The sequence below is a fragment of the Miscanthus floridulus genome, chromosome 7, assembly GCF_019320115.1.
Source record: "Miscanthus floridulus cultivar M001 chromosome 7, ASM1932011v1, whole genome shotgun sequence".
Classification (NCBI taxonomy): Eukaryota; Viridiplantae; Streptophyta; class Magnoliopsida; order Poales; family Poaceae; genus Miscanthus; species Miscanthus floridulus.
Window position 1 is genome coordinate 94,897,176 of NC_089586.1, and position 26,219 is coordinate 94,923,394.

Genomic DNA, 26,219 nt, shown 5'->3' on the forward strand with positions numbered 1-26,219 from the left:
AACGGCCGAAACCAACAATCGCCGTCTATGTTGATGACATAGTGGTCAAAACAGCTCGAGCGTGCGATCTAATCGCAAACTTGGCAGCGACGTTCATGAACCTCCGAAGGTTCAACATCAAGCTGAATCCTAAAAATGTGTTTTTGGGGTTCTGAAGGGGAAGCTGCTCGGATACATCGTATTCGAGCGCAGTATCGAGGCCAACCCTGAAAAGATCGCAGTCATCTCCAACATGGGTCCCATATGCAACGTCAAAGGCGTACAGAGGCTTACCGGCTGCCTGGCTGCCCTAAGCCGCTTCATCTCCCATTTCAGCGAACGGGGGATGCCACTCTACAAGCTCCTCAAAAATACGAATGCCTTCGTCTGGACTGAGGAAACCCAGCAGGCTCTCAAAACCCTCAAAACATCCCTAACGTCGGCCCCAATCCTCATCGCTCCCAAACGGGGAGAACCCCTCCTTCTTTACGTCACGGCAAGTAACCATATGGTGAGCGTCGCCCTGGTTGTCGAGAGGGAGGAACTGGGACACTAGCTCAAGGTACAGCGACCCGTATACTTTATCGAAGAAGTACTTACCGACCCCAAGGTCCGGTACCCCCAGGTGTAGAAACTCTTATACGTCGCACTAATGGCGACCAGGAAGCTCCTACACTACTTCATCGACCACGAAGTCACAGTCGTCACTTCATACCCGCTCGGAGACATCATCCGCAACCACGACGCCGTGGGATGAATCTCCAAGTGGGCACTTGAACTCATGGGCCATGACATCAGATATAGCCCTTGCACCGCTATCAAGCCTTAGGCTCTCACAGATTTTGTCGCCGAATGGACGGAGGTCCAGCTACCGACCCCGGACGTCACCCACGAGTACTGGACAATGTACTTCGATGGGTCCGTAATGGCGCTTGGCTCGGGGGCCAGAGTGGTTCTGATCTCCCTAGATGGGAGTAGGCTCCACTACGCCATCCGCCTCCACTTCCCAGCTTCAAACAATGCTGTGGAATACGAGGCTCTTATCAACGGGCTCCGCATCGCCATCGAGCTCGGTGCTACACGACTCTACATCTGCGGCAACTCGGAACTAGTCATTGATTAGGTCATGAAGGAGTCCTCCTGCAAAAGCCCCCTCATGACAGCATACTGCCAAGAGGTGCGCAAGCTCGAGGACAAATTCCATGGGATTGAACTGCATCACATCCCTCGAAGGGACAACGATGCCGCTGATTTCCTCATGAAAATGGCCGCCAGGCGGGATCCATCCCCAAGCGGGGTCTTCATCAATGACATCCACGAGCTGTCCACCCGCATCCTAGAATGTAGCACCCGGTTTTAAAGACAAAACCAGATACACACTATATGTGAGCCTAGAAAGTCAAATCTCACATATAGCCACAAATAAGGGTAATATCAAGAGACAATACTTATTACATAACATATTAGTAAAAAGGAAAATAACCTCAGAGAATAGACAGTGGAAAGTTGACTCCGATGTTCTGGCGAAGACTCCAAATCCACAGGGACGACTGACTGGTTGACCACAAGCCTAACTCCTCCAAACCAGCAATCTGGTACCCATCCAGGATTTTTATCCAATGTATAGAAAAGTAAAGCAAGCATAAGTACATGTCGTACTTAACACTTATATCATGGGGTTCATGAGGCTCAAAAGGTTGACACTGGTTTACTGCGATTAGCTTTAATAGATCATCTTTTTAAGCAATTGAGTGGCAAAGGATTTATCATTCCCACAAACACATGATCGGGTAAACATGATAATGTATAGCATAAACAGTTGATCATTAGTACCATTATCCATTAGTGATCATCTCTATTCCATAAGGGTCCAAGGCCGCTCATGACCGAGAGCACGGCTGTTATAACAGTTTTATACTCTACAGAGTTTGTACACTTTCACTATGAGTCGTGATTTACCCTTTCACCCGAGGTGATCAGCCTCTTGACCCACTACCAAGGAAGGTCGGCAGGGTTCACTATGAAGCCTTTCAATGGTTCGTCTAACAAGTTAGGGCCGCTAGGCGTATGTGGCCCATCTCTAGGAGTGGCACACATGGGCATCGTAGCACGGTACACACAACCTAGCAGAAAAGGAAACATACCCTTGTGCGCCTTAAAGGTAACCACTAACAAGCTAGAAAAGGTCCTCATACTAAGCTAAAGCTAGAGCCATATAGCCCTCACAGCTGTACTGTAAGTCTCGGATGATCGCTTACAGATAAGTCCTTAGGGAGAGGAATCTAAAGCATTTAGAAAGAAGCTAAACACTCTAGCCCCCTGTTTCCATGTTGCTAAAAAGTCAAGTTTTAATGTTTATTACATATACCATTAGTCAAGTTACAAGATCATGGTTTTAATTAAGAACTAGCAAAAACTACCCAATGCAATATCCCAAAGGTTTCAAGGAATCCAGGATATCAATTAGCTAGGATATCCTTATTGGCATCAAGGTAGACACATGCAATATGAATTTAGTGATTAAATGTGAATAGGTAACAAGGATAGTCCCATGCTATACTTGCCTTCCACCGATCCTTCGGTAAGCTTTAATCTTCACGTCCTTCTTCTTCTTTTGGATCACCACGTGTATCTCACCGACTGGACGTAATTCATAGAACACCAAACAAACATCCATACACATACATGCATAGCATACAATTGCATCTATATCAGAACAGTACACCAATCATGGAAAAATAAGTAAAAGAGATTGAAATACGATTCTACGCATCGCTACGATCACACAGTCGCGAGAGGCACGCTAATCAAAGCTACGGTTGAAAAGTTACAACTACCGAGAGATTTGCTTAATACGTGGAAAAGAAAACTATAGGCTTTATTTATGTTAACTATATGAATTCATATACAAAAGATATTTTACAAACAATATGGATTGAATTAAGTCAATTTTAGTTTTAAATTATAAAACAATAGTAAAACAAATCATATTCTATGTATAAAATCCAGTTGCATAATCATTAATCAAGATATGATTTAAACCATGTTATTTCAGAAATATCAATATAGTAAACACTATTACTAACGCGTAGATCTCGTCACTACAAAACAAACGCAACTTGAACGGACTATTTTGGAGTTGAAATGAATAAGTTATGATTTAAACAAATTTTCCTATAGTTAAACAATAGATTAAATCTACCCATGAATTTGAAGTGTTGAAAACATGCCTATCAGTTGTATAATCACGTAGAAAATGTAAATACGGTCCTAACGCAATTTGAACGGATCAAATTGGACTTAAAACGCAAAAGTTACGCATGAAATAAGGTCCAATGGCATTCATATAATTAATTGAACTCAATTTTGAATTTAAACAATTAAAATTCTGAATTTAAACGTATTTTGGACTGCACACACTAATTCTGGAAACTACAGGGGCTAAAACAGAATAAAATAGGACCTAAAAGAAATCCTTTTGAACTAAATCGGACTGCGGGTTAATTAACTGGAAGCCGAGGGGCTTTACTGCAAAACATGCGGCTTTGACTGCTGGGTTGACCCGGGTGCTGACCAGGCGAACACGTGGCGCTACGCGAGTGGTGCGGTTCACCACGCGGTGTGGGCGCGTGCTGACACGGCGCCATGGACCGAGTCCACAGCTGCGGTGGACCGGTTACTTAACCCCGAAGGGGTATCTAATCGTGGTCGTTCGTTCCAGATCTGATGGCGTAGATGTGATCGGGACAGTGGCCCACTGGGGAAGAAGCTCCCGACGGCGGCGCCATCATCGGCGATGGCTGGTGTCCTACGCTACGGCGTCCTATGGCGCTATTTGATGAACAGAAGGCATGGAGAGGTGAAGAAGCTCACTACGAACCGATTGGAAGGGAGCTTGGAGTCCGGGAAGGCTCTGAAGCATGGGTCGATGGCGGCGGCGATGGCTGGAGAGATAAAGAGGCGCACGGGTGAGTGGAAATCCGAGCATTCCATGGCCAAAATGGTGAATTGAGGGTACCTAGATTCGCGGGGAAGCACGGTGGACCTTCGAGGCTCGTCGGCGACGTTGATTTGCGCTCGGGAGGAGGAGTTTGCCGGCGGCGGTGAGCTGTTGGACGCGAGTAGAGGAAAGGGGAGAAGGGGAGATGCAGCTCGGAGCTTTATAGGAGGGTGTGGCTACGGTAGATGGAAGGGAAACGGGGGCGCGGGTGGATTGGGCGGGCGCTTGCCTTGCATGCTCGACGGCGGCGGAGACTTGGCACACACGGGCGCGCCGTCGGTGCGCGACAAAAGGAAAGGGGTATGCGGGGAAGAAAGGAAAGGGAGGGAGGCAGTGCTGACGTGCGGGGCCAGCAACGTAGTGAGAGAAAGAAAATGCGTGCGGTGTGGCACGAGTGAATGCCGAAGCAGGCCGCAGGGAAGCTGGGCCGCGCGCGCGTGCGGAGAGGAGGCGGGAAGGAGGCACGCGGGACTAGGCCGGTGCGGAGCGATAGGCGTGAGGCAGGCCGAGCAAAGCGGGTCGCCTAGCAACGGGCCGAGCAGGCCGTGTGCGGCAGAAGGAAGAAAGAAGGGGAGAAAGGATGCTGGGCCGCCAGCAGGCCAGAGCCAGGAAGAGAAGAGCGGGCCGAGGGGGAAAACGTGGGCCTCCCGGCCAAAATGAGAGAGAGGTTTTCTTCTTTTTTTAAAATCCTTTTCTATTTCCGAATTCTTTTTCTTTTCTTAATTCGAAACCATTTCAAATATGAACCAAATCAAGCATAAATATGATTTAAAATATACTTTCTAATTCCAACATAAACGAACCAATTTTGGGTAAGTTTTCCAAAAATAACTTTTTAAGTTCTTTCATTTTTTTTCTAATTCCTTTTCTATTTTTAGTTTTCAAATCCTAAGCCAAAATCAAATCAATTCAAATATGTTCTCAATATACTTTTCATCTCAAATATAAATGAGCAATTTTGGTAAGTTTCCAAAAATAGACTTTTCCATTTTTTAAATCCTCTTATTTTCAAATTTTCTTTTCTTTTATTTCAAAGCCATTTTTTATTTTCATTTTAAGAGCATTTTAACCATTTTGACTTTTCAATTAAAGTCACTCAACCAATAAAATCAAATGCAATGGCATGTATGCTCATACATGTTGCTACCTTATGATGTATTTTAATTTAATGAAAATTTTTATTTTCTATATTTCATGTGCACAAAAATTCCAACTTAAATCATTTTAACTCTACTTCAAAGGAGGCAATTTTTAGGGTGTTACATAGAAGGTCCAACCCAGACACACCCCGATGCCCAGTCGGCACTCAGGGGCTCCGACCCCGACACCTAGCTAGCGCCCGGGGGCTCCGACCCCAGTACCTCTACGTCACCCGCGAACATCATCGTACTGACACTCGATCAAACCGACTGGCGAGTACCACTACTCACCTACCTCCTCGAGGAGGTTCTAACACCCGAAAGGACTAAAGCCCGACAGATCGCTCGATACGCAAAGACCTTCATCGCGCTCGATGACGAGCTCTACAAACAGAGCCCATCAGGAGTACTCATGAAGTGTATCCCCACCGACCAAGGGAGGCAACTCCTCCTCGAGGTCCATGTCAGCATTTGCGGGCATCACGCGGCCCCAAGGTCGCTGGTCGGAAAAGCCTTCCGCCAAGGTTTTTACTGGCCAACCACGCTACGAGATGCGGAGGAGGTCGTCCGCAGGTGTGATGGATGCTAGTTCTACGCTCAGCAAATCCATTTGCTGGCACAAGAGCTCCAAACCATCCCCATCACCTAGCCGTTCGTGGTCTGGGGCCTCGACATGGTAGGACCCCTCGAAAAGGCCCCAGGTGGTTTCACTCACCTACTCGTAGCGGTCGACAAATTCACCAAGTGGATAGAGGCCAAACCCATCACCAACATCCGGTAGGAGGAGGCAGTCAAATTCTTCCTCAACATCATCTACCGGTTCAGTGTTCCTAATTGTATCATCACTGACCACAGGACTAACTTCACCGAAAAAAAGTTCCTAGACTTCAGCGATGGATACGGTATCAGGATCGACTAGGCTTCGGTCGGACATCCACGAACTAACGGTTAGGTCAAACGCACCAATGGCATGGTCCTCCAAGAACTTAAGTCACGCATCTTCAACTGACTCAATAAGTAGTTGGGCGATGGGTAGCAGAGGTTCCAGTGATCCTCTAGAGCCTAAGAATGACCCCAAACCGATCCACAAGATTCACACCCTTCTTCCTAGCCTACGGAGCTGAGGCAGTGTTGCCCTCCGACCTCGACCATGGCGCACCAAGAGTAAAGGCTTTCGACCGCGACTGAGCCATGGAGGCTCAACAAGATGCGGTCGACCTACTTGAAGAGGCCCACAAAACGACCGTCATCTGCTCCGCTCGCTACCAACAAACCCTTCGCAGGTACCATGAAAGGAAGATCAGGGGAAGGATACTCGAAGTCGGTGATCTCGTACTCCAGAGGACCCAATCAATGAAGGAAAAACACAAGCTCTCTCCACCGTGGGAAGGGCCCTATACGGTGATCAAAGTAACCCGACCGGGCACCTACCGACTGGAGGACAACAACGGCAATGCTCTCACCAACACTTGGAACATTGAACAGCTATGTCGTTTTCCCCTAAATTTGGTCTAAACACCTTTTTTTAGTTAAACACATGCTCCTATAAGAGCACCCTGGCCTGAACACTTTCAGCCCGGGTCGCTCAGGGGCTCCATAAGGGAACATTAATAAAGATTACATCCCCTTTTCTTTTTTATTATCACATAATAAACAACTTTGTCCCCAAACAGAAACACATTCCATGTCTTTGATTACCCTACGTAACTTCATTCTTACTCACAACCGAACGCACCCCGCCTTTTCCTATGGATACGAGCAGTCGAGCCCCGCAGGCCACGCCCCGGACTCCCAAGGTCGCACCCTACGGGACAAACGTGCAAGTACGAGAGGGAAAGGATAAGAACGAAGGTTATGCTAGGATATAATAGAGAAAGGATATCGTGGTTCTGTCACAAGGATAGTACTGATGTATTCATTAATACAAAAACTGTTCACACGGGGACTCACCCACAAACTTAACTTTTACATTTTCTACTAATGCAAATACCACTACGACCGCCAGGGATCCGCTCGGTTCCGCTCCCTCGGCATTGGCAAGCACAAACAGACGAGGCAGCTACCAAGGTAGGAAGCAAAGGGATGCCCCATGTGGGCCGTGCCGACTCCATCAAGGTAAGCATGTGTTCATTAATACAAAAACTATTCACATAAGGGCTCACCCATGATTAACGAGCGCAGGTCCTGGTCGGACATTTCTGACTGAAACTTTCTAAACCTCGTCACTTAAGCCATCAAGGTGAGCAGTACCGAACCCCTCTATTTCCTTATAAATCATTTCATACATCCATACGCGCATCTCATTCCATACGCCCGCGCCTCCCGGACGATTCGAGCCCTGAACCGCCCGGGGGCTCAGGAACTAAGCATCGCACGTGCAGCGAAATGCACCAGAACGCTCCGTGTTGCGTCACGAAGTGGTGGTTGCCTAATTCGACATGAGCAAACAATAGAGCTAGGGGAGAAAACCGTAGATGAGCACTGTGCGGCCTTCGCTCGGTCCAGCAAACTAGGTCATCTCAACCTTCTCGTTCGATCCTAAACCTCTCGCTAGGCCCACAGAATCTCCATCGAAGGGAGGCCGTTAGGCCACCTGGGTCGGTCTTCGGAACGACCTAGGCATCTGCCGGGTTGTAGGTAAAGGACTAGTGGAATGTCACAAGAGGGCTATGCCGACCCCATCACGAACGACGGACCCGGATTTCGCTTGATCACACGCGTTAGCGAACTCACCGAGCTAGTCTTCGAGCCCGAGCAATCGGGACAAGCGACGAAACTCAGCCCCTCCGGTTGTGAGGAACCGGATGGGGTAACGCACACAACTCACATTGACCCCCACGAAGGCATGACAAGGCTTGGGGGCTCAACGCCAAAAACCCTAGGACCGCGACCCCGAACTCGCGTCGATAGGATCTACGACATCTGGCTACGGCTTGGGACCGCGACTCCGAACTCATGTCGACAGGATCTATGACATTCGGCTATGGCTTGGGACCGCGACTCTAAACTCGCGTCGACAGGATCTATGACATCCGGCTACGGCTTGGGACCGCGACTCCGAACTCGCGTAACGGCTTCACTTCTGACTGCGCTCCAAAAAATCCAGGGACCACGACTCCGAACTCATGTGAAAACTAACTAAACTAACTACCTCGGCTGCCCAGGCTGCGTCGAGGCTAGGGATCCACGACTTCGACCCACCCGGTCCCACGGTGCGCACCGACGCCAGGATCCACGGGCTCAGTCTCATCCTACCCCTAGAAAACTAACCATTTCAAAACCACGGCACGCACCGATGCCAGGGTTTGTCCGAACTAACTCCCTCACCCGATCCCACGGCGCGCATCGACGCTAGGATCAGTGAGCTCTCTCACGACCAAACTAACTCTCTCACCCGATCCCACGGCGCGCATCGACGCCAGGATCAGTGAGCTCTCTCACGACCGAACTAACTCCCTCACCCGATCCCATGACACACATCGACGCCAGGATTGGTGAGCTTTCTCACGTCCGAACTAACTTCCTCGCCCAATCCCATGGTGTGCATCGATGCCAGGATCAGTAAGCTCTCTCACGTCCAAACTAACTTCCTCGCCCGATCCAACGGCGCACATCGACGCCGGGATCAGTAAAGTTCTGTTTCAATCCAATCTTCGTGCCTAAAAATGCCTCGGCTGCACAACGACGCCTTGGTTAACAAAATTCCATCTCAAACTAAAAACACGCACACACGCCCACTAAAATAATACCCCCTAGGTGGTTCTGCCTGAACCACCCAGGAGCTCTGGGGCTACACCCGCGGGTGCGCTCGCGCGCACCTGACGACAAGACAAAAATCCCTCAGACGATTCCACCCGAATCTCCTAGCGGCTCGGGGGGCTCCTGTCAGGTTCATAAACCTGGGGTCCCTCGGGGACCGGCTTCTGCACCAAGGCTCGGCCCAAGAGTCTAAAAACAACAGGGCAAAGGGGTAGTCCAGCAACCGACTAGAAGGCCAGGCCCAAGAAGAGCAACGCTCGCTCGTCGGCTACTTCGGCCCACCTATCCGACCGGAGCACTCGATTTGGGCTCCAGTCGTCTCTGGATGGCCTCTCCGATCGGAAGGCCTGCCCTGAGCCCTACTTTCGACTCTGACCCTGCATCCCTTCGACTGGGGCTCGTAGGAACCCTGCTCACCGCTCTTCTCCGACCGGTGCACTCAGAGCCGACTGGAGCCATCCGACCGGGGACGCCCGCTCGGTAGGAACCAGAAGACGTGCGGAGAAAGGCAAGGTAAGGCTAACAAGTCAAAACCACTATACCAGGGACCATACCCTACATAGAATAGTACTCTACAGCCACCTAACACAAATAGTATTATAGGCGCCGACATCTCCCTCTATAGTATTGTAGGGGCCGCTAAAACTCCCATACGGTAAGACCCCCGCGTGTCTCTGGACATCAATAGCGGTATGGGCACTAGGATTTACCGTACCAAGTGAACATAGCGCGACTCCTCACATGCCTCCAGGCATCAAGCAGTATTTGCAGGTACCGACGTCCACCATCCCTGAAAAAGGCAGCACGACCTCCCGTGCACATCTAACATCCTACAGCGACAGCAACAGTGTTGTAGGCGCCTACCACTATCTTGTACCCACCGGTGTGGACAACAAGGCTTGGTAGGCATGGGCAACAAGGCTCGGCAGCATACGTACCCTCACCCTCTCACTTGTAAAGCCATCCCCTTCATCTATAAAAGGGGGTGCGCTTCCTCCAACAAAGACCGATTCTAGTAGGCTAGAGTTCCTTAGATCGATAGCTCACAACCACAGAACCACCAGGTTCAGACCTCAAGCACCCGCTTGAACACTTAGCACATAGCAAAGCTCCTATCACTCTCGGCCCTTCCGGTCGGAGCCGACCGGATCTCTTGTACACCCCATCTTTCTCCCTTCGTTTGTAACCCCACTGCAAACTTCGAGCACCTAGGCTCAGGAATAAAGTCACCGACCGACCCCGACTAGACGTAGGGCACGTTGCCCGAACCAGTATAAATCATGTGTCATTGAGTGCTAGGCCACCGCCGATCACAACGTATAGCAAAACTACAAATATTCACTAGTTGGTCACTTTCTGCACCGACAACAGGTATGGGTGGCGTCCACCACCATCAAAGTAATAATCATCGTGTGCCCGATGATCCTTATGCTAAGATTAAGTTCACAATACCATCTTTTTTGGGTCATTATGATGCTGAGGGATATCTTGATTGGGAGATGACAGTAGAACAAATGTTTAGTGCCCACCTCGTGCCTGAGCATCATAGAGTTCGACAAGCTTCTAGTGAGTTTAAGGATTTTGCCATTATTTGGTGGAATGGGCTAGCTACATAGGATGCTTTACCTGGTACGTGGGAAGAACTTAAGGTAGTTATATGTGATCGTTTTGTTCCCCCTTCTTATCATAGAGACTTGCGTAAGAAATTGATGCGTTTAGAACAAGGAGATAAATCTGTATAGGATTACTATGGTGAGCTCCAAAAGGGATTGATGCGTTGTAGTGTTGTGGAGGGGAACGAAGATGCCATCTGTCGTTTTTATTCAGGTTTGAGGCTTGAGATTCAGGACATTGTTGATTATAAAGAATTTAACACTGTCAACCAGTTGTTTCAGTTTGCTATGCTTGCAGAAAAGGAATTGTAGGGGCGTGAACAGCAGAGCAAGAGCAAGGTCAGCACCACATACATGCCACGCTCAGCACCATCTTCAGGGCTAACCAAGCCAGCCACTTTTTGGGTGCCTCCACCAGCGAGCAAGCGACCAACAGCCTCTGGAGTTTCTGCTACACCTAAGGCACCTCCCACACGACCTTTAGATTTAGGTAAAAATTCTTTGCAGGTGCCTACCAAGAGTGCCTCATCCGTTGCATCGATAGACACACTTTGGGCATTCAGTGCCACCGCTGCCATGGCATTGGCCATGTGCAGAAGGACTACCCAAGTCAGCGGGCATATATTGCTACAGAAGATTGTTACATCAGCACCTCTGACATTGAGGATGAAGAAGACCAAGATGCAGATGAGGAGGACGGCGAAGTCCTTGGTGATGAGGCCACAACGTCCTATAGGAGCATCATTGTATAACGGGTGCTCAGTTCACAAGTACAACAACCTGAGAAGCTACAACGTCATAATTTATTCTAGATTTTCTTCATCATCAGCAACCGTCGAGCACGTGTCATTATTGATGGAGGTAGCTGCAATAATTTGGTGAGTTCTGATTTGGTCAAGAAGCTTGGCTTGACCACACGCCCACACCCACGTCCATACCATATTCAGTGGCTAAATGATTCTGGTAAAGCAAAGGTAACATAAACTTACAGAGTATCATTTTCTATTGGTTCTTATGCTGATTCTGTTGATTGTGATGTGGTACCTATGCAAGCTTGTTCACTCTTATTGGGTCATCCCTGGGAACATGATAATGATGCTACACACCATGGTAGAAGTAATAAATACACCTTTATGCATAAAGGGAAGAGAATTACTTTGGTACCTTTGACCCCTGCTCAAATTGTACACGCTGATAGAGAACGTGTTGCTAGTTTGAATGATGTTCCATCTGAAAATCAGCAAGTTGCTAATTCTATTCTTCCACCTAAAAAGGATAAGTCTACATCTATTTCTAAAGCCAAAGGGATTAAATTGAAGGGTGGTGTTATGCTTGCAACAAAATGTGACTTTGCTGAAATTTCTGATGATGATATTTGCTATGCTTTGGTATGCAAACAAGCTATGTTTTTGCTTGATGATATTGTTAGCTCGGCACCTCCTGCTGTCACTAACCTTTTGCAGGAGTATGAGAACATTTTTCTAGCTGAGATACCCCCGGGGTTGCCACCTATGAGAGGAATAGAACATCAAATCGATTTGATTCCGGGAGCAACCTTGCCCAACTGTGCTGCCAATCAAACCAATCCTGAGGAGACTAAGGAAATTCAGTGGCAAGTCCAAGACCTTTTGGACCGTGGGTATATACGTGAAAGCCTTAGTCCTTGTGTTGTTCCTGTACTTTTGGTTCCTAAGAAAGATGGAACTTGGCGTATGTGTGTTGATTGTAGAGCCATCAATAATATTACTATTCGATATCGTCATCCTATTCCTAGGCTAGACGACATGCTTGATGAGTTGTGTGGTTCTATAATTTTCACTAAGATTGACTTGCGAAGTGGCTACCACCAAATTAGAATGAAACTTGGAGATGAATGGAAAACTGCTTTTAAAACCAAATTCGGGTTGTATGAGTGGTTAGTAATGCCTTTTGGTTTGACAAATGCACCTAGCACTTTCATGCGCTTAATGAATGAGGTTTTAAGAGTTTTTATTGGTCATTTTGTGGTAGTTTACTTTGATGATATATTGATTTACAGCAAGTCTTTTGATGAACATATGGATCACTTACGTGTTGTTTTTAATGCTTTATGTGATGCACGTTTATTTGGTAACCTTGAGAAGTGCATCTTTTGCACGGATCGAGTTTCTTTTCTTGGCTATGTTGTCACTCAATAGGGAATTGAGGTGGACGAGATGAAAATTGAAGCCATAAAGAGCTGGCCGGTCCCCCAAACCGTCACATAGGTGAGGAGTTTTCTTGGTATTATAGGATTCTACCGCCGCTTCGTCAAAGATTTAAGCACCATTGCTGCCCCATTGCATGAGTTGACGAAGAAAGGGGTGGTGTTTCATTGGGAAAAGGCACATGAGGAGTCCTTTGACACTTTGAAGGACAAGCTCACACACGCACCATTGCTGCAACTTCCAAACTTTGGTAAGACTTTTGACCTAGAATGTGATGCTAGTGGAGTTGGGATTGGAGGTGTTTTGATGCAAGATGGTAAACCCATTGCTTACTTTAGTGAAAAATTGCATGGCCCTGTTCTTAATTATTCCACGTATGATAAGGAATTGTATGCACTTGTTCGTTCTTTAGAGACGTGGCGTCATTATTTGTGGCCTAAAGAATTTGTTATTCATTCTGATCATGAATCGCTTAAATATCTTCGCTCTCAAAATAATATGAATCGTAGGCATGCTAAATGGGTTGAATTTATTGAATCTTTTCCTTATATTATCAAACACAAGAAAGGGAAGGATAATGTGATTGCTGATGCTTTGTCTAGAAGATATACATTGTTGTCCCAACTTGATTGTTGGATTTTTGGTCTTCAATCAATAAAAGAACAATATGTGCTTAATCCTGATTTTAAGGACGTGTTGCTTAATTGTAGAGAGGGACGTGCATGGAATAAGTTTATGATCAATGATGGGTTTTTGTTTAGAGCTAACCATCTATGCATTCCAGTTGGTTCCGTTCGTCTTTTGTTGTTGCAGGAGGCACATGGAGGCGGATTGATGGGACATTTTGGTGCCAAGAAGATAGAGGAGGTGTTGTCCACTCACTTCTTTTGGCCAAGGATGAGGCGAGATGTAGAGTGGTACATGGCTCGGTGTGCCACATGTCAAAAAGCTAAGTCGCGGTTGAACCCACATGGTTTGTATATGCCTCTTCCTGTTCCCTCTACGCCTTGGGCTGATATATCTATGGATTTTGTGTTGAGTTTGCCAAGGACTAAGAGGGAGAGGGATAGTATTTTTGTGGTGGTTGATCATTTTTCTAAGATGGCACATTTTATTCCTTGTCATACGAGCGACGATGCTGTTCATATTGCTAACCTTTTCTTTTAAGAAATTGTTCGCTTGCATGGTATGCCTTCTACTATTGTTTCAGATCGTGATGCAAAATTCTTGAGTCATTTCTGGCGCACGTTGTGGAATAAATTGGGGACCAAGCTGCTATTTTCTACAACATGTCATCCCCAAACTAAGAGGCAAACTGAGGTTGTGAATAGAACATTGTCCACCATGTTGAGAGCAATTTTGAAGCGCAATTTGAAGATGTGGGAAGAGTGTTTGCCGCATGTGGAGTTTGCATATAACAGGGCGGAACATTCCACCACCAAGGTAAGTCCTTTTTAGGTAGTGTATGGTTTTAACCCCCGTGCTCCTATTGATCTTTTACCTTTACCTACCACTGAGAGAATACATATTGATGCTAGAGAGCGTGCTGATTTTATTCGTAAGTTGCACGAAACAACTAAAGCAAATATTGAAAGAATGAATGAAAAGTATAGAATTGCTGGTAGTAAAGGTAGAAAAGAGATTAAACTTGAACCGGGTGATTTGATTTGGTTACATTTGAGAAAAGATAGATTTCCTGAGCTGCGTAAGTCTAAATTAATGCCAAGAGCAGCTGATCCTTATAAGATTATTGAGAAAATAATTGATAATGCCTACAAACTTGACTTGCCACCTGAGTTCGGGGTTAGTCCCACCTTTAACATTGTAGATTTGAAACCTTATTTGGGAGAAGAAGATGAGCTTGAGTCGAGGACGGCTCCATTTCAAGAGGGGGAGGATGATGAGGACATCACTCCTTCAGATGCATCCGTTGATCCTCCAACCATCATGCAAGGTCCAATGAATGCGTCAACTCAATTTAGAGGTGAGCTCGTTCTTAAGCGATTCTTTTCATACTTTTGAGAATAGACTACTACCTAATGATGTTATCTTGCTTAGGAACATTGGAGAGGGTCAAGAAGGACTTAGAGGATGTGGTGGTGGTGATGATGACCAGCAAGGACGTCCAATAGAAACTGGAGTCCTGATCCAACATGATTTCGAGTCTGCCTCGGCCTCCAGGACCAGTCTGCCTTCAACTGGTCACCCAGGACGCATCCGGACTCCGTTTTTGACGATCCACATATGGATGGAAAGCTAATTTGATAAGGAAGCCAATACAAGTGGTCTCACGTCAAAAGCTATTCGAAATCAACAAGAATCGTGGTTACAAGTCAACGTCCAGAATCTACTAGGGTGCTGCGACACCGTCTTTTGGTCCGTTGGACCATGTATCGTGTTTGGGCCCATTAGGGGCGCGTCCAGGGGTCTTGCACGACCCTAGAGTCTTCATAAACAGCCACCACTCCTCCATTAGGGTTTGGGTTTTGCTTATATTATTCTGTCAAGAACAGTTTCGCCGTTCATCGGTTTGTGAGACCTCAACTTCGTGAGATTAATCATTCATCTACAATTTGGTTGTGTTCTTTCTTGTTCTTGCTTGTGTTCTTTGTTGCACAGGTAGGGATTAGCCTTCTTGGTGAGGTCAACCTGGTCTGTGACTTGGTTGATAACCAGAGGAGCTATGGTGCTAAGATTGCAGGGTTCGATCTTTTGATCTGAAGCCGGATCGGTGTGTCATTCTCTGCCACAACGATAGTTACCTCTATCTGACGAAAGATCAGGATCCCCGTCCCCATTACATACCCCCTGTTGACCAATGTCCATACCATTCCCAAGTGCAACTAGTGTTGATCCCTTCCCAAGGTGTTGCTTAGTGGGTTATCAACCTATCATTGCGCGAGTAATGAGAAACCCATTATTAGCTCGACTTCTAAGATCTAAGCATACTAAGCATGGTTTGTTAGACAAGACATGTATGGTTAATTGGTGTGGCAATGTCTGGATAAGGCTTGACATAGGCAATTCCCTTCCTGGTTCACTAGTCATATGGTAACATACCAATGTAGTAGATAGACATAGTTCATTATGCATTTGTAAAGCATAGGGATGCATAGGGGCCTGCCTTGAACGTCATTGCCAGGCTCGATGGCTTCTTTCTCTTGAGGCTCCTCCTCAACAAGTTCTTCAGGAATCGGGTCACCTATACATGTATGATGCTTGATGAGTGAACTGCGTAAAGCACATGCTCATGCTATGCAATGATTCTTAGTTGTTTATGCTTTAGTGACACATGAGTGAGTGCGTAGTTAGATACTGGTTATTTGTTGACTGGTAACTATCGGATAGTCCAGCATGGTTATCGAACGGTCCGGTGGTTACTAGGACTTAGTGGGATATTGGCTCTCTAGATCCATCGGACTCTCCGAACTAGGATCGGACCCTCCGGTATGAAGTCTGTGCTCTCAGGAATCTCTCTGTGTAAGAGGTGATCCTATCGGAAGGTTTTGTCAACTGTGGTGGATCATCCGTCAGATCAGGTCTATAGGGTGTTGTGGGCTACTAAGGGTTCAGGCTCCATCAGATAATCTGCGCGATTGATGGATCATCTGTAGGAACTGGCTACTCTCGGGTTTCTAGTTTATAATTTAGCGGACACTCCGGAATATCGACGGACACTCCACTGTACCAAAACTATGATCTAGGTTCTCTGGACACTCTTCTATCTCGGGCGTATAACTCATCGGACGGTCCGGTGTAGTGACGGACACTCCAGTGGGTTATAGACGTGTTATGTGTAGATGACCAGTAAGACATTCAGTACTGACGGACACTCCACTGGTGATGTCGGACCCTCCGTCGATACTAACAATGAACACCTCAGTAACTTGAGATCCAAATCTTTATCCATGGTGCTTGCATGTGTAAACCATCTTCAGGATAGACTACTAGGGTTCTATAGAACATATCTAGCTGGTTAGTTCTAACTACATTGGGTGTAAACTAACTCTAGGCCACAAATCAATGTTTCCTAGGTTTTGGCTCCTAAAGACACAATCTTAGGGTTGGCTTGGTTAGATCCTTACCAAGGGTTGCAAACACAAGGTACCAAACTCTCCAAGAAGATGGAGTAGCTGGAGCTCCTCCTTGGTAACTTGAAACCTTCTTCTTCTTGCCTCCTTCTCCTCCTAGCTCCTTATGGCAAGGGTGAGAGGGCACCTCCCCCCTCCTAACCCCTACCTCTTGTGGACGATGGCCTCTAGGTGATCTCCACGGCCATCTCTTGTTGCTTCCAAGCTTCAATCCCTTCTCCCTTCTCCTCTTCCTTGCTTGAGTGAGAGAGAGAGTAGAGAGATGAACAAAAGAGAGAGTGGGAGTGTAAGAGTGAGTGAGTGAGCTGGTGGACTCTCTGCCTTGGTGTGTCCATGAGATGGACAGCTCTGGTGAGGTGTGGGACCTAGTGATTCACAAAGTGACACCTCACATTTCTGCATGGGATGATCCTATCGGACAATCTGTTGTGACGGCGGACTCTCCGGTGGTGTCAGGTTACTAACTGACAGCGTGTTAGTGAACTGGTGGATAACCCGATAGTACTGGCGGATTCTCCATCAATTCAACAGTGAGCAGTTTAATGCAACATTCAGTTTCTAACTATTTGATTTCAAATGCAAAGATGCTCATGATGTTGATGCTCACAAGGGTGTCAGGACCAGGTCGTGACATGTTGCATCGGCCAATCCTTAGTGGAAGTGTTGGCAAATGGTGTAGGGTTGAGATGGCGGACTAGAGGAGGGGTAAATAGTCCTTTCTAAAATTTAAATGTGTCGGCTAACCGAAACAAATACGGAATTAAAACTATCAGTCTAGCCAAGACTACACACCTCTATCTAAGTTCACAAGCACCTTATAAAGATCCTAATTATGCAACAAATGTGCCGAGCTAGCTAGAGCTCACTTAAACAATTCCAGAGCAAGGTCACACAAACATATGCACTAGTACTCAAGCAACCGAGGGAGCTCCTACACAACTAGTGATGCAAAAGCACAAAGCCATCTAAGCTCACTAGCAATGCTCAATAACAAGGCTACCCAAGCCAAATTAGAGAGCGCAAATTACTTAGCTACACAAACTAAGCAATGTGACTAACAAAGGTTACTAAAACCAAATTAGCCATTCAAGGGAGCTACTTCTATGCTACAAAGCAAGAAGGCAACTAGCAAGCTAATAAAGCTAAACTAGTCACAAGAGCAACTAAACAAGCACAATGTAAATGAAAGTAATACAAGCTTGTGTTTCGCGGAAAGCAAACCACTAAGAAGACGATGAAGACAATGTTGACACGGTGATTTTTTCCCGAGGTTCACTTGGTTGCCACCAAGCTACGTTCCTGTTGTGTTGACCGCTCACTTGGTGGTTTGGCGGCTAATTGGCATCACTTGCCAAGCCCGCACGTCAGGCACCGCAAGAACCTACCCCGAAAGTGAGGGTAGCTCAATGACATGCTCAACTAGAGTTGCTTTTTGTGATCCCCGTGGAGTGAGCACAATCCCCTCACAAATCCTCCTCTGGAGCACCGCACAATCTTCTCACGTGCTTCAACGGAGTCGCAAGCCACCAAGCCGTCTAGGAGGTGGCAACCTCCAAGAGTAACAAGCACTGCCAGCTTATAACTCGATCACCTAGTGCCACTCGATGCAACCTCATGATGCAACACAATAGAATCACACTCACTCGCAATTGGATCGCACTCTTGCAAGCACAAGTGAGTTAGAGGGCATTCAAGCACACCTACACAAGCCACCAAGGCTTAAGGGTGCTCAGCAACCGGCCAAAGGCCGACCAACACTTTTATTTATAGCCCCACGGGCTAAACTAGTTGTTACCCCTTCATTGGGCAAAATTCGCAGTGACCGAGCGCGCTAGTCGTGATGACCGGACGCGCCAGGCCCTGCGTCTGGTCACTCCTGGCCGTCCATGTGGCGTCGGCGTTCAACGTTGTGCGTCGATCTCCAACGGTCGACTGTCGCGCGCCAACGGTCAAGTGATGACCAGACGCACCTCTACGCCAAGATCGAACGCACCTCTGCCGAGTCCAGTGGTCATATGCCCACGCACAGCATAGCAGACTAGCAGCACCAGACGCACCACCCTCATTAGGACTGGACGCACCGACGCTAGTGTCTGATCATTTCAAGAGAGGTCTCGAGGAGGCTAAAACATGATCGGACGCGTCAGGTCTAGGGTGACCTGACGCGCCCCCGCGTCCGATCCCCACAGCACTGCTGCCCGAGCGCCAACGCGCCGCGACGTCAGCGAGACCGGACGCAGCCACTGCGCGTCTGGTCATGCCGTAGAGGCAGACCGAGAGCACCACCAACTGACCGGACGCGCTGGTCCTCCTGAGGTCAGCGTCCGGTCACCTCCGGTGACCTGTTTCGCCTCTGTTTCTTCACCGAATTGATCCGTTTCAACTCCAACTCATTTCTCCTTTGCAAATGTGCCAACACCGCCAAGTGTACACCTCCATATGTATGCGTGTTAGCATTTTTACAATCATTTTTAAGGAGTTAGCCACTCAACTTGCCACGCCACTCGATCCTAGTAACGATGCAAGTTAGATCACTCGAGTGGCACTAGATGACCGATATTGAAACAAGTTTGACACTCTTGATAGTACGGCTATCTACCTTAAACCCGGTCATCAACTTCTCTACACACCTATGACCGGTGAAATAAAATGTCCTATAGGTTATACCTTTGCCTTGCGCATTCCATTTTATCTCCTTTGATGTCGATGCAACACATGCACCAATCAATCACCGAATGATATGATCAACTTCATATCATCACGTGACCGTATTGGTTCATCGATCTTGACATCATTTGCCATTCACCGTTGCTTCGGTCCATCGGTACTAAGTCATCACTCAACTTGCCCTTCATACTTGCAACCGGTCCGTCGAGCCAAGTCTTACATCACACTCGGGGCGCAGCAAGCCAGTAGGCATAGTAGCAGCATGTGTGGACCCAGCAGCAGCAGCAAGGCGCGGGACGCAAAGCACGTGGGTAGGGACGTCCGAACGTTAGCATGGCCCTTTGTCCTTTTGGCTCAAAAGCCGATTTTCAGGCTCTGTTTTTTTGCTATTGTCTTTTGTAATCCTTCAAACATGTTTTTCAACTTTTAGTTAACTTTCTCATAAGCTAGTTTTGCAGGTTTTTCAAAAGCCAGCTTGACAGTTAGGCTGCTTGTTCAGTTTCTAACTTCTAACAGCTGTAGGAATCAGAAAAAAAAAAGAGCTGAAACAAACGTGCCCTCATCAGCGACTCTGCAATGCAAGACCGGCACAGTGACGCTGCCGGTTCAACGGTTTCATCACCGTCACGGTGCTCGATCGCAGATGCAGCAGCGACGTGACGCGGCGGCCCCTCGTCCTCGTGCGGCCGATGGTGGCCTCCCATCTCGCCAAATATTCTCTAATAATGTGCACTAGTCCATGACGCCCACCCTCGCGCGTCAGTAAATCACCTGGTTAAAACGCAAGAAAAAATATGTTTAATCTTTGCATGGAAACAATATTATGAGTTTAATGTAGAGCACTGCTGGTTCAAAATGAGAGGTTAGGCTAATGATCATACCATGATGGACGATTTCTGCTCCAGCGCTGCAAGTACAAACACCGAAAATTAGTAGGAGCAGTACCTGTGCTTTCAATTTAGACTATGTAAACCACCGACCAACCCTACCCACAATGCGCCGCGTTTAACAAGGTCCTGTGACAAAGGCCAGTTGGATGATGCTGATATAATTGTACAAGGGATGCATAAACAAATAAAGTGACTGCACCGTACGAAGGTATGAGCAGGAAGAACAAAATGACAGCTGGCACAGCAATGGCTCACCCACGTTGGTCAGATTCTATTAAACAAAGAACGTGTCCATATATATCAAACACAACCAGTATGAAAATAATTATATTCCATTGATTCTGTTACTACTAACTGATACTATTAGGACACAGACGAGTACGGATCACATGGAAACTCAAAAGGCTAAAACAAACCTTCTTCTCCTTTTCAAGAATCTCCCTAGTAGGATGATGAGCAGTAGTAACACACGGATTCTGGAAATAATCAGTCAAGAGATTAACAACAATCAATATTTGATCGTAAAAATAGGTGCCATAACAAATTCATCGCATTAGTAGTATTATACCTTGAAATCACTACCTGAGTATCCTCCTGTCAAGATAGCTATAGCTTTTAGATCAACGTCATTTGGCAAATCTTCCCTGGCTAGCATTACACAAAGATTTTTTATCCTATTCGATGCATCTGGCAAATTCACAATAAACCTAGAGAAACCATTGGCCCATAAGACTGAGGTCAATAAACTACTTGCTGATGTTGGATTAGGCTATAAATAAATAAACAATAAATCACCTCCTTCGAAGTCCACCTAACAACAGCCTCATCAGGATCAAATGGCCTGTTAAATGCGACGAGTACTAATACACGTTCATCTTACGCGCATGGCTCCATGTTCTCCAGTGTTCTCCCGCCTTCCCAACATGCCATCAATATAAAAAAAAAGGAGAGGATGAATGAGCCGGACAGTATGTATCAATATGAGATTGACAACAAACTATAGATATGATGTACTGGTAGTCTGGTACAACTGAAATAAATAGAAAATGTTCATGGATCACCACACCACTATAACTCACCCAAACAGTAAAATTCATTGACATGGCTGGTATAAAACAAAATATAAACAACACAAGTTAGCTTTCTATAAGGTAAAGGTAGTGTTCCATTGCTGGCGTAGCGCTAAAAACAAAGAATTATTGCTATCTTAAGAACAGCCAACCATATCCAAAAACAGAAAGTAATCAGTGCAAAGTAACATGCAGGCACTGAGTCGAGGGAATAAATGAAGCAAATCGATCTTCGTATGCATCAGATAAAGAACATAGCTATTACGTACCTGGTTCAAATCACTGGGTGGTTGTTGCATGGCTGCTCTGCTCCGCTGTGTCACCTGACCTGTGTCCATCGCCTCCATCCTTAACCGTGGGGAAGAGATGAGGACAGGCATCTAGGGTTTCATGAGCAGTGGAGGAGATGCGGACTGGCAGGAGCAAGCTGCATCGGGAGGAACCCGTAGCTGGGGCCAGCTGGAGGCAGCGGCGGCGGCGCCTAGGCAGCGTGCCGCGCAGTGAGGCAGCGACGCTGAGGCCCGACAGGCACGCCGCGACGCCGGGAGAGAGGGAGAGGGAGAGGGAGAGAGGAAGGGAAGACGGGGGCATGAGCGGTGGAGGAGAAGGAGGAGCGCGGCCGCAGCAGCCGCACACCGCTCGCGCCAGTTGCCGTCGGCGGCGGTCGGGGCGAGGTCGCGAGGTGCGAGCGTCGGGTGGGAGACGGAGGAGGGGGCGAGTTTTTTTTGTGCGAGAAGCATCGATAAGGAGAAGCAGGAGCCGGGTTTATATTTGGCTGACCGGATTCGGATGAAAAGCCAAGAAGTTAGAGAAAAATAGAGGTGAAACCAGTGAAGCTGCACACAAGAAGGAGAAGCTGCTCTAACAGAATCCGGCGAAAACAATCCTGGCCATCAGGAGGAGAGATCGGACGGATGAAATTTTTGGGGTGACATGAACGCGGTTTCTATCGGTCAAAGGAAACTGCTTTGATATATACTAATGAATGCCTATCGATCAATAGCTTCCATGTCACGACATGCTACTCGATCTGCTCTCCTGGAAACGGTCTGCTACAGCCCACGAGCCACGATTTGCGCATCAGAGTGCCGTCGGCCTGGTCCTGACTCCTGAGTGCCCGTGGCTTGCGCCATGTTTGTTTGGCTCCGCTCCTCGGCGCTGCTTCTGGATCTGGATACGGCATGGATTTTCTTTTCGTTGAAAGTTGAACATGACGGCCTGATGAATTAATTAGCAGCACCGGTAGGCAGTGATGTCGCTTCTCATGTTATGCTGCCATAGTGGTGTTACAACGGAACAGTGTATATACTTGACCATCAGGAGTATGATTAAAGTATAAGCATAAGCCTAGCCAAACAGGGCATTGAATATGTACTAGAAGCTCACTGTCACTGAAAAGGGGGTGGCCTAGCTACAAGCACCGACTGTGCAAAAGCGCCATGCTGCCGACCGCTGCGTGGTAGTGGTAGGCTACCAATCGGCCGGCGACGACGTGTGAGTTGTGAGTTGTGACAGACAGGGGACTGGTGACAGATGGACATGGATTTGTTGTTGCGGCAACAAGCTACATTAACCTAGCTTGTGAATCGTACGTCGTCTCTCTTCTAATCATGAAACCCAATTGAATCTCTCACGACTGAGACTGATTGAATCTCTCACGACTGAGACTGATTAACCGCCTTGTTATATCAACGGTTCCTTATCGAGGAAGTTCGTTCGTCTTCTCCGCCGTGTCCATGGCCATGCGTGCATCCTCCGATCCTTCTTGCAGCGGGATAGATGCGCGCGTGACCCAGCCGGGCCCGGTGCAGTCGAGCTAGCTAGGCGTCACCGGTGCCAATATGCCATCATCAGCCAGCTGATGAAGCAACACGCTTGGCCGAGAAGATGAGATGGTGAGCGCGCGCGAGGAGCTAGCTAGCGAGGTGCCACCACGCGTGCGTGCGTACGTTGTGTCTCGACCGATTAGGACAGATCGAGCGGTTACTATGCCGAGGTCTCACCAGATGCAAATGCAAGTAGATCTCTTTCAAAAAAAAAAGCAAGTAGACGAGGACGAGAAGCGCGGGAAATTTTACTAGCTACAAGAATCCGAGCCGGCTTTGCGCGACAAAGTAGGCGATCTTGTGACAGGGCAACACGGATTAGATCTATATATGTAGGAGCTTTATTTATATATGAGAATATATCCATCCCCGCGGGAGGAAACAACGTTGGTGTATACTCAAGTGCCAATGTCTGAATATTTGTCTCCGTTATACCGTTATTTCCGAAGTGGACATTTAAAAAAAAAACTCGACCCACAGGGTAAGACAGCTCTGAGCATTGTGCTTAAGAAGATATTTCCATGTAAGTCGAGAAAACCCTCAAACCTCTGCTTCATCTATACACAGCGGTACCGTAGCTCCCGTAAGACTGGGCTGTCTAAGGGGCTAGCCTTAGACCTGTGCTTTGACGTGGGACAGACGAGATGATTTTTTTTCAACACATAGATAAATTGCACCTCCTTCAACTAACAAATCCGCTCCCGAGGAAGTTCGAACTCTGATCAGCAAGGTGCAAAGTGCATAGCCAGACCAACGGGCTTTATTTGTCAACAGATCTCATGTCCTCGAGGACAAGTGCTGCATGCGTTTGTTTCTAGACAGGCAAGTACTTTCCTTGTGACCAAGTTGCACCAAGTTGCTGGATCAATCTGTCTGTTTGCTCGATTGTATTTGGCTTATAAGCCATGGCTTATCAGCCAACGAATAATATTTTTCTATCACACTAAACCAATTAATATTATTTTTAGCTATAGCTTATCAGTCAAACGAGCTCAAACGAACAGGACGAATATACACAGGTATCTTGAGAAATGTACTACCCATGATGTGCATATGTCGATCGTCGTCACTGGCCGGGGGTGGGGGATTGTATTCACGGGACGAAGGATCTTCTGTGGTACGGTGCCCCAGCCCCACTGTGGCGTCTGGGAGTTATTGCTATCTTCCCACAACTTGATCCTAGCGTAGCAATAATCTTTAATTAACTTGTTGAAAGTACGTCCAGATGCAAAGCATATATAGCTGCAAGTAATCAACTACGATCGAGCAGTTATCTTGTGACACCGTACCACTACTTCCCCTATTGTCTTGGCATACATATATAGCGCCAAAGGGCCCATGGCCACTTGGGACCTCGTTTGAAAGCGGATGTTTGGCCCATTGCAAATGAGTTGGTGCATACACATATGCTTTGGATCGGTGATCAGACATCGCGTTCGAGTTCGCGTGTGGCGCAATTGCAGCCGTAGCGGCGACATTTCCCGTGCTGCATGCGGTATAATTACAGTAGAGACACAGTATGCAACGAGTGCGTGCGCGCGGGTACATCTCAGTTCAGTTTAATTACTTATTACGCGGGCCATGGCTGATGAGTTGCGAATGCATAATCGACATAATAAGATCATTTGTCTAGGAAAATACATGCGTAGTACTGTCCAAGGAACGTCTTTAGCTATACTGCTATAGTACAGTACGTAGTTTATTATGGTTGGGAGAAGGCCGCAGACCGATCATGAGACGGCCGGACAGCTGCTGCATGCATATGCATATCAAGCTTCAGTACGTAATACGCTCGTCTTGTTTCTTCCTTTTAACGCCAAAAGTTAAACCTGGCAGAAACACGCATGATATATACTGCACTCAACTACTCAAGCACTTTACCTGGTCTTTAATTTCAATAATAAAAGTATCATTCTCAATAACTTGAAGCAAAAAACTTATTAGGCAATATGTTTGTTGGGACACAGATATATGAGTCGCGGAGGCTAAGCACCACTCTAACCAGAAAAGACTAACAATGCGTATCACATGAGAAACTGTTTGCAGGGATCACATAGGACGCCTTTGCCAGTGCCCCCTAGACAGGCGAGAGGGTCCAAGGGTAATGGCGAAGGTCCCAGGAGGCACCAGTTCTGGTGCGGCACCTGGGGCGAAGACACAAGGGCAGCGGCGAAGGCCTCGAGTGGCGCAGGCTCGGCGCAAGGCAAAGAGGATGGTCGCCCAGGCGAAGGCGGATGGGAAGACTCAGAAGGCGGCGGACGCGATAGAGGCCTCCGTCGATCGAAGATGGGTCTTCCATGACGCAGATATCCTGAACAGTAGATGGGCCTTCAGTGGACGGGGAAAAGGACCATAGAGTAAGGCGGTTGGCAAGAGAGAAGACCCAAAATGACCCTGGAGGAGTACACTTGTATGGGCATATTCTGAGGGATATGCCTTAGCTGGCATAGGGCAATGATATAAAATGGTACTCCTATGAATAGTGCCATGTAAAAGGGGAACCAAACCCTATGTAAAGGAGAGAGTTAGTTGAATGCCACTTATAAAACCTTAATTGTGCTTTGCCCCACCCGTGTGATCGGTGTCGAGCCTTCGCCCAACGCGGAGGCTCTCCGCTTCTAGCTTACTTTTCTGAGATCTATTTTCCCAACAGTGTTCATGTGAGCTGTAGATGCATGCAGTGACACCCCCGCCCACCACGAGTAACGAACATGATTTTATACAAAGTGGTCAGTGGATGTCATCAGCAGTAGCCTGCGGACAATTAGTCACAGGGGCTTGTGCGCAGGGAAGCCTCCAAAACCGGCACACAACTTACAAAGATTCCTACTTATCAAATTGTTCATCCAATCCAACTGAGAAGTGAGAACATGCTGTGATCTGCGCACAGGCGGCTGCTACTATGAACTATGCATAACCTTGGATTGGATCGGATGACACGGCGAGCCTGGGCCCCTGGACCTAGAGCTAGCCAACACGCCTGGATTTGCACGGATCTG

General features: G+C 47.3%; 1 long non-coding RNA gene across 1 annotated transcript; it reads right to left on the reverse strand.

The window, feature by feature from the left end:
• Positions 1-20,693: 20,693 nt before the first annotated feature.
• Positions 20,694-21,251, reverse strand: LOC136463863 (uncharacterized). Its single transcript, XR_010761107.1, has 3 exons — positions 21,120-21,251; positions 20,893-21,031; positions 20,694-20,800 (listed from the first exon to the last, which is right to left on the reverse strand). It is a non-coding gene; the product is annotated as an uncharacterized lncRNA (long non-coding RNA).
• Positions 21,252-26,219: the final 4,968 nt, after the last annotated feature.